Genomic DNA, 10,164 nt, shown 5'->3' with positions numbered 1-10,164 from the left:
TCAATAAAAGAACACATGAAATATTATGTCTATAATTATCTACATTATATTATTTTCTCACAATACCATTTTTATTATTATATATTTTTATATTTAAAATTAAATATACCATATCTAATACCTATTTTGAAAATATACATACCATATCAAATACCTTTTTTGAAAATGTAGAGGAACAGGGTAATATCTTGCACGTTATCTTCCAAATGAAGTATTACTTTATAAGGTATCTAGTGCCTACTATCCATACTAGCATATGTTAATGTTCAAACAACATCAACTATATATATCACACTTTCTAGTTATGGATTGATTTCAATCTTGAAGGGATTCAAAACCCTATTCATTGAATTCCCTTGGTTCTAGAAATCCCTCATATATTCTTCAAATTTATATCCTCTTTACAAAGCCTGATGCTCTTCATCCACCATGGATATTGCAGGAGAAACGAAGGTATCCAATGAAGGAAAATAGAAGGTGCGAATAGATATCCTTGCACTAGTTCCATTGGTTACAACCCAATGCATGATGCTTTTGAATCTTCCATTGCTTACAACCTGATAAAACCCCACACAAAAACAACTCAAAATTTAGGCCTCCCAAAATCAATTTAGAATAGTGGAAATTTGTATAAGGTTAAGAACATTTATAATAATAAACCTGAATTTGATCTCCCACACTCACTACAAGGGCATTGGGTATGGACTCTATAGAAAACCATTTCCCATCTTTGAGAACTTGCAAGCCACTCACAACTTCTTACATTAAAATAGTGATGTCATTTTTATCTGAATGAGGTATTGTGCCAAGGGTGAGATCAAGATTTGGACATGGAGGATAGCAATTAATGTTTATTACCTGGCTATGCTTTCCAAATATTGCACTCAACTAATCAAAATCTTGTCCCATAGCTTCAAAAATTATAGCCAAAATCCTTAAAACCAGTGCCCTTATCTCCTTGCAAGACTTTCTCTCTATTTCAAAAATGGTGGAAATGAGAAAAAACTAAAAGGTATCATAAATGTTTGTTGGCAAATTCCTTTGAAAAAAATTTCATTCTTACTACCTGTCATGAGTTAATAAAATCATCTTGTGGATGAAATAGGTGTCTTAGAGAATCCCTCCACTCAAATAATTTATCTTTGTTGACATTGAAGCTTGTTGAAACCCTAAATGATTTCCACAAATCCTTTGATAGAGAAACCCTATCTTCCACATGCATTTTAAAGAACTATCTACCAATGTCCACCATGCTTCTCCTCATAGTTTCTGGCACTCCATGGTTTATGGAAAAAGAGGGGTGAAAATTTATTAAAATAGAAAGGATTACAACAAGGAGCTCTATCCTAGGCAACAAGTTTATCAAATTCTTGTAATAGTTTAAGTGGAAGTTTCCCCCTACCCATAATATTCCATCCTGGAGCATGACCAAAAGCCCATTTGTCTAAACAATTAGTAGCTCTATTCCATTCACTAGGAATGTAAGTAAACCTAATAAGCTCAAGAGAGGTACAAAAGAGATGAATCTGATTAACAACAATGGCCAGCTACCAACTAACATCCTCAAGCTCCCATGAGGAAAGCAAGTTTACCACCACTTGGGAGTTAGGCTCAGATAATCTTGTGCCATCCCTAAAAACAACATTGTTCCACAACATATAAAATGACCTAAACCTCCATGAGATTGTTATTATGATCACCCTTGTGCAATAAGAAAAATAATTTAACTTCACCAAAACTGCAACAAGTCACTCCCCCAATAAAAGTAGGGCTTGGATTCCCTCAGGAAGAACCATTAGTGTTGATTTTCAAAACTCCAAGAGGAGGAGTCCAGTGCCACTCCTGATTCACCTGTCCTTTCCCTTACTACTAAGGATGTTTGGGAAATCTTTGATACCATTGAGCTACAACCCCACCCTAAAGATGAAAATTGGGGTGATTACATATAGCAAGATCAACCAGATCTATACCCCCATGTAGTGCACACTTGGCTTGAATAGTTTCCTGAAGAGAATGTGAGATATTCCATTAAAGATGCACAACACCAATCTGAACATCTTGGAAGATTCAATGATCCCTCTCCAACCAGATATGCCAAAGAATCAAAGAGGGGCTAGCAATCAAAGCAACATGTAGAGGAGAAGACTTGGAGGGAGTACTACCCAAGTAAGCCTAGAACTTAGGCAAAGAGGAAGCATGCTTACAAGAGCAACCCCAAGCACTCCACCAAAGGTGTCATAACTGAGTAGAAAAGGAGCAATGGATGAAAAGATGGTAGACAGACTCCTCCCCATTACCACATAAAATACAATAAGAGGGGCCCTAAAATCCACATTTATAAAGATTATCCCATGTAAGACAGTGGTTGTGAGCCACTAGCCACATGAAAAATTGCACTTGGACCAAGAAATTTACTCCAAACTTGCTTCCACCAAGGGACCTCAGCATCCCCAAATAATTGTCTAGTTATCTCTTGATACCTAGTAGAGATATGATATTTACCAGACAAGCTACCTCTCGAAGCCAAAACATCTAGTCCTAGCAGAAAGGAACACTCCCTAGAAGCCAAAATCTAAGAAAGCTCTTAATGATCCACCTATGTGCCTCTAGGAGGCCAATTAGAAAAGAACTTCCATTTGTAACCAACAAGTCCTAATTGATAAGGATTCTTGTAATGAGTCACTTTATCCCATCTACTAAAATGAAAAGAATCATAGAAAGTCTAAAGATAAGGGTACATGGATAATATGGATGGGAATCCATCCCAAGCATTAGACCAAAACAAAGCTTTAGAGCCTCCCTTACATATCCAGAAAAGACCTCTCTTTATTAACAAAGAACTAGTCTTTAGAGTATGCTAGACCATAGAGCCACAACCTTCAAGAGGAAGTGAAGAAATAGAGCAAGGATCAACACCTCTAAAATATTTATGGGTGATAATATGAGCCCAAAGTTGATGTTGTCTAGAGCACCATTGGCAATAAAGCTTAGCAGCCAATGCTTGACTACTCAAGAGAGAAAATCAAAGACCAAGACCACCCTCCTTTTTAGGCTTGCAAACAATCTCCTAGCTAATCAAACTCCATTTAGTTCTACACAAATTACTACTCCAAATAAATTGTTGAGAAAGAGAATCAAACTCCTTGAGAAAGTAAACAAGAGCAGCCTAAACCATGCTTTTATAAGTAGGAAGAGCTTGAATAACAAATTGAAAAAGAGTAACCTAAGTAGTAGTAGAAAGCCATCTATGAGTCCAATGATTTAACTTTCCCTGAAGCTTGATAATCAAATTTTTCTAGAAGAAGTGAACCAATCTAAGTCAAAGGAAGTGAACCAATCTAAAACTGCAAGATATCAACAATCCTTTTCTGAATAGAATTAGGAGTGTTAAAAAAGTAAATGGAAGATTTGTGCTTATTAATTTTTTGGCCTGAAGATGCCAAATAAATATCTAGAGTATGTGAAAGGCTTCAGCTTCCTTGATCCTAGCAAGACCTGCAAAAGTAGAATCATCAACAAATTAAAGGTGAGAAAGAATAGGTAAACCATTACCCCACTGCCATCTCTAAATAGAATTTTGGGACACTTGATACTTAATTAATATGTTCAAACCCTTGGACATGATGATGAAAAGATAGAGAGAGAGAGGATCACCCTAGAAAAGGCCTCTAGAGGCATCAAATAGCTAGGAAGGTTGACCATTAAAAAGAACTTAAAAAGAGGTAGAAGTAACACAACTCATAGTCCAACTCACCCAACCAACGATAAAGCCGAAGGTAAGAAGAATATTCCTCAAGAAACTCCATTTCACTCTATCATAGGCCTTAGCCATATCCATCTTAACAAACATAGATCACTCCCTTGAACTATCCATAGAGTGAATAGCTTTAGTAGCAATAACCATTCCATCCAAAATTTGTCTTCCAACAACACAACCACCTTATTTCTCTGAGATAATAATGGGGAACCACTTTTTAATTATCTCAGCAATCAACTTAGTAATGACTTTGTAAACCACATTACATAAGACAATTTCTCTAAGAAACTCCAATTGATTAGCCCCCTCTCTCTTTGGAATAAGAGTCAAGAATGAATAATTCAATCCCTGAAGCATCTACTTGCTAGAATAGGATTCCTTAACCACCTCCAATAAATCATGATTAATGATGTCCCAGAATTCTTGAAAGAATTCAACTAGAAAGTCATCAAGACTAGTAGCATTTCCCTTTGGCATGCCAAAGACCACCTCCTCTAGCTCTTTCATAGAGATCAATTGCATGAGATAATCATTCATTTCCTAGGTAATAAGGGAAGGAATACAAGACAAAATAATATTTTCTTCATTATCAATAGGAGGAAAGTTCTCAGAGAAGAGGGTAGAATAGTACCGAGTGGCCTCTTAGAACAAAGATGACAAGGAAGATAGTTAGATACCTTGAGAATTAACCAATGAAGAGATATTGCTCTGATTTCGGTGAGATTGCATAGTTTTACGAAAAAATCAGTGTTCCTATCACCTTCTTGGAGCCAACAAAATCTAGCCTTTTCTTCCATAAAATTTCCTCTTAAAGTTTCCATTCTTCTAGAACTCTAGAAGCTAGGGATTTAGTCCTTCCAAGATCCTCCAAGAAACCTCGATCTCTAATCGACCTAGTTATGACATCAAGATCTTCCTGAGCAAGCCTCTTCATAGAGTGAATGTTCCCAAAACATTGTCTATTCCATATCCTAGGTTGCCTTTTAACATATTGAAGCCTTTTAGAAAATCAAAACATAGTAGTACCAAATGCAGGAGTGTCATCTCTCCACCAACATAATACAAGATCACGAAGAGAGGAGTCAAAAACCCACATCAACTAGAACTTAAAAGGTGGATGCTTTGGAATAAAAGCCCCAGTAGTAGAAAATTTGATTGGCCAATGATCAGAACCCCTTGAGTCTAGAATTTTCAAAGAGAGAGTAAGGGTGCCAATACCCAAAAAAAAAGAAACAAGAAATTTGTCTAGACATTCTGAGATAGCATCAGCCCCAGTCCATCTATTATTCCAAGTATAGAGACCACTACAAGGCTTAACATCAAAGAGTTGTAAAAGCACTATGTACTGATGAAGCAGAGAAGAAGAAAGCTCCAATCTAGCCAAACCACCTTGCTTCTCCTCCAAACTCAAAATTGGATTGAAGTCTCTTGCTAGCACCCAAGGGTGAAAAGGGTGACAATTTTTAACATATTGAATATGCCTCCAAAGTTCCTACTTTCTCACAAAATCAATAGGAACATAAAAATTAGTAACCATAAATACCTCTTCTAAGTCCAAATTAGAAGCCACCATAGAGAGAGTTGAGTGAGAAGATACCTAGCCAAGGGGATTAATTTTCTATGGATCCCAAAAGATAGCCAAACCACTAGCACTTCCCATAGCCCCAACACACTAGTATTTCCCATGAGGCTAAATACTAGAGGCATATTAGACCATAGACTCCATAGATAGCTTAGTCTCTTGAATACAAAAAACATTAGGAGAATGATCAACAACCAAATTATGATTAACATTTTCTTTAGGGATTCTATTCAACCCCCTAACATTCCATGAGAGAATAATCATCATTGAGTAGAATGGGGAAAATGAGCATCTAATGGTTTCACTAACCTAGACTTTATCAGTATATCTCATGTGAGTTTAATCTTTTCTTGGTCTATCTTGCACCAAATCCTTAGAGGAGTAAAGGAAACCCTCTTAAAGGTTCTATGAATCAACCCTAAGGGGAGAGAAGACCCCTTACCCTTACCAGATGTTACAACATCCTTAACCAAGTATGCCAAAAGAATGTAATTATCCTTCAACACCACATGTGTCACTAAAGCATCTAACTTAGGAGATATAGGGACCTCACAGTTCTAGTGTACCACAACCTAGGATGCTCCACGAGTGTCATGAGGTGAAAGTCCCTTATCTGGGAAAACTGGATCAGAAGAGATACTAGGAGGAATACATTCCTCTAAAACCATACTATCCAACACCTTAAAGCAATTAAGAATTGAATAAGATTGTCGATCTTTTAAAGGCCTCTTCTAACCATGCCCCTTAGCTCATGAGTGAGCAGGGGTAAATCCATCCTTATCTTGCATTTGAGCCTTTCCCTTTCTTATAGTATCTAGTTAATTCTTCCCCTTAGTTGCATTATCCATCTAAGCTTGTCATTTCCCTACAACACGTGCTAGACCACCACCATTTCTAGCTATAGAACCATCCACTCCTTTGGAAGTCAAGTTGTGAGGACATTGATGTTGTAAATGACCATACTCATCACATATCCAACATTGAAAAGGGAGATATTCGTAATCCAAGTGTTGCAACTAGGAAGAAGCCACAAGACAAATTTCCAAAGAATCTAGTAATGGGTTATTCAAATCAATTTCAACACAAATTCTAGCAAAAGAAATAACCTTTTTATTGAGGGATTGATGCGCAATTGCAGTTGGCTTTCCTAGAAAAGCTACAATTTGATGGAGGATTTCTTTTTGCTAGAATTCTAGAGGAAGGCAAGACAAGTGAACCCAAATTGGAACTGTTGAAGGGAGATCCTCAGCAAAATTAAATCTAGAATGCCAAGGTTTGACAAATAACCCCACATGGTTGTAGAAATAGGTCCCTCCTTCAAAAACACAATTACGATTAGACATGCATGAGAATACAACAAGAAAATAGCGATTCCCATCTAGCATTATCTCCATATTTCCTCACACTCGCCATGAGTGACAGATCCATGCCTCAAGAGAAGATAACGAAATCTAGATTCCAAGAAATTTGCATATCAAAGAATTCTTAGTCCAATATTTAATGTCCTCCATCACCACCACTAGAGGAATAACTAGAATAGGGCGATCATGGATATGTGGAAAAAAACCATTAATTTTTTCATCTTAGAACTCTCCCCTGAATAAAATGATTCAGATCTCATTGCATGCTCAATTGGATAAGAACCATCTATCCTCACCAATGTAGAATAAATCACATGCCCTACCATGCAAACAATAAAAATCCCAATCCAAAAATATTCACAAATGCTTTCCACAATCTAGAACCCACACTAACTTTGTCCAACAATCGTTAATCCAAAAAGAATAGGAAAGAATAGGAAAGTGTTGGGCCCATTTGCCGTTGCACCAAAAGCCATGACTGTTAGTGAACATGGAACACCACATAATTAACCACCTGTGGGCAGGGGAGCACGTCACATCACCCAACAATCTCCCCCTCGACGCGCATACTAGGTGCTTACATGGGTCGGGAAGGCACCGGGGAGATTTGAACCCATGACCAGGCCAAAACCAAGCTCTGATACCAATTGTTAGGATAAACCACGGACAGAAATAAAAAACTACATGCAAATATAACCAATAATAGAAAAATAATAGAACACACAGAAATGAACACAAGGCACCAAGATTTAACGTGGTTCACCCAATCCCTGGGCTACGTCCACCAAACAGCAAGTCCGATCTTATTACAATCTAGTGATTACAACCTGATTACAATCTGTAATCCCTTACAGCTCAATACCGCCGCAAGAACCAATTTCGTATCACCACACATAAAAATACCCAACCCTAAGCCCTTTTTATACAAGTATTAAACCGCTTTAGGGTTATTACATGTCGGCCATATGTCGGCCATAATATGTCGGCTACCATGTCGGCTACTTCCCAAAAAAAAAAAATTACTATTTATGAAGTATGTACAGTACTTTCCTGATCAGTCACCACAATCTAACAGAAAGAATATCAACAAAAATACAAAACAAGAAACATGGGGCTAGGGATTAAGCCCTAGCCCAACATGCATCCATCGCTCCTCATCATTGCCATCACTCACACAATCATCACACCCGCTCCATGGTTTATGATCTGAATGAATGGTTCATATTGAAATTATGGTCTATTCTTAAACATGATGCACTAAGAAAAATAAAGCATGAAAAAAGTAAATATTGACTATTTAACAATTTTAATTTAAAAATCAAGCTTTACTATATGATTTTTAAACCATCTACCAAATAATGATGCCAGATTAAAATAAAATAAAATAAAACATACCTAAAAGAAGCCACCTACTCACAAGTCTACCTAATCTGATTGAGTACCTTTATTCTATCAGATCCTTCTAAATCTTTGAGGTCTATGAGTGGAGATGTGTATGAATGATAGACTTGTGACATGTTGGGATGTTCAGTGAGAGGAAGGATTTACTTATCCTAAAGATGAAGATGAGTTTGTCCATTGGATATGAGTTTCTCCATAGCATTGAGATTAGACACAACATGGGTCATGGATGTCATCTTGCAATGAAAAGAAGATTATTTCAATTACTTTCTGGTATTGGGTATATTTGGTTGGCTTAAATAATAATTTTGGGCATTCAAGAAAGACATGCACAAGTCTATTCAAATGCTAAGGAAAAAAACAATATGGTTATAAAAGCATCTATCTATAGACTATGTAATTTGGGACGAGTGAAATTGATGTATGGGTTTTTTAAGAAAATTCTACATCAGAATGATGTCTATGTTAATTTCTTATAACCTGGTTCTAGATAAATTGCACAATAAATTCACAGAAAGAAAGTTTATTTGATTTATAACAATTAATATTATGGGTTGATTAATTGAAACTAAATAGTGGAAGAAAAATAAGAAAATCCAAACACATATATATATCTAGGAAACCCCAGCTTGGGGAAAAATCTGCAACTATTAGATCTTCTATTAAACCTAACAACAAAATTTCTCTTCCAAAATATGATAGAATCCAATTTAATACAATTTTTCTACTACAATCTTATATATATAGAGTCCAGATGCTTTACTTATCTTGCAAGAAAAGAACGTTTTCTTTCTTTGTTAGGCTTTAAATCATATATAAAATTACTTCTTGTTTTTCTCAAACTCACAAACTTAGAAATAGTCTTTTAAAATATAAAAAACAAAGTTGTTTCTAAATATCCAATTCAAGTTGCTTTAAAGAAACTTCATTCCACCTTCCAAACTAAACAGAAAAAAAATTAACACTCCCTCCTAGCAAGAAAGGTGTTCTACACAACACACAACTTATCCTCAAAGAATACAAACTTATTCTTCACCAAAGCTTGTGTCAGTATATCTACTATTTGTTTATCAATAGGAAAGTACTGGAGTTTTGCTAACTAGTTCTCCACTCAATCTCTGATGAAGAAAACCTACAACTGCACCTTCTATCCAACTTCAAGAAAAATAACAGACTATAAGATTGCCACAAAAATTATATAGAAATAAATTCATCTTGACAATCCTCTCTTTTCTAAGAAAACAACTCTCACTAAATGTGCACACAAAAACTTGTGGTGAAAACTACCTTTAGAAGAATCTAAAAAATTCACAGCTAAAAGTATAGCAATTTCTATCCACAAGAATAATTGCCTCTACTTCCCTCGCTGAAAATTTTCTTTCTCCATCTTCCCCAGCTTCTCTTAGAAATCTCTTCCTCATATGATATCTAGGAAATCTCTTCCTCTCTTGGAAATCTCTTCCACATAATATATCTTGGAAATCTCTTCCTTTGATATACCAAGGAACTCTCTTCCTCCAAGAAATCAGTTCTTCAATGTCTCTAGGAAATCTCTTCCTCTCAACATATCTAGAAAATCTCTTCCTCTCAATAAATTGAGGAAGTCTCTTCCAACCTCTTTTTTTTCCCTAGGAAATCTCTTCCTTTTGATAAAAAAGGAACTTTCTTTCCCTCACTTTGGTTCTCCACTACCAATAAACCACTCATGGTTGGAAACTAAACTTGATAGAAAAATAATGAGTGAAGACTCATTTTCAAACTGTGCTACAAACTCATCCACTTCTGTAGTAGCTACAACTTGGTTGTTTGAACACTAACTAGCATAGTGAACCAATTGATGATAGCAAGAAAACTTCACTTTACTCAGATCTTTCTTTGCCTCACTTTGGGAAGAAGACCCTTCACTTGGCTCTTTCTTGGCCTTTTTCTTTCCTCTGCTTACAAGAGAAACATTCTCTTCATCTTCAACCTTTTTGGTATGATTTTCTTGTTGAGAAACTTCATGAATCTCCTCTTGGACAAAATCATTCCAAAGCCTTTCCCAATCAGGTAGTTGATCTTTG

The 10,164-nt window shown here is 36.1% G+C and overlaps 1 pseudogene; it reads right to left on the bottom strand.

Annotated features, from left to right (window-relative positions):
- Positions 1-362: 362 nt before the first annotated feature.
- LOC149544950 (protein DMR6-LIKE OXYGENASE 1-like) lies at positions 363-8,298 on the bottom strand (annotated as a pseudogene).
- Between the last annotated feature and the right edge of the window lie 1,866 nt (positions 8,299-10,164).

This window comes from Cupressus sempervirens, chromosome 8, assembly GCF_028749045.1.
Source record: "Cupressus sempervirens isolate cs-2001-9-10 chromosome 8, ASM2874904v1, whole genome shotgun sequence".
NCBI classification, from domain to species: domain Eukaryota; kingdom Viridiplantae; phylum Streptophyta; class Pinopsida; order Cupressales; family Cupressaceae; genus Cupressus; species Cupressus sempervirens.
This window is presented reverse-complemented; position numbering and strand designations above follow the sequence as displayed.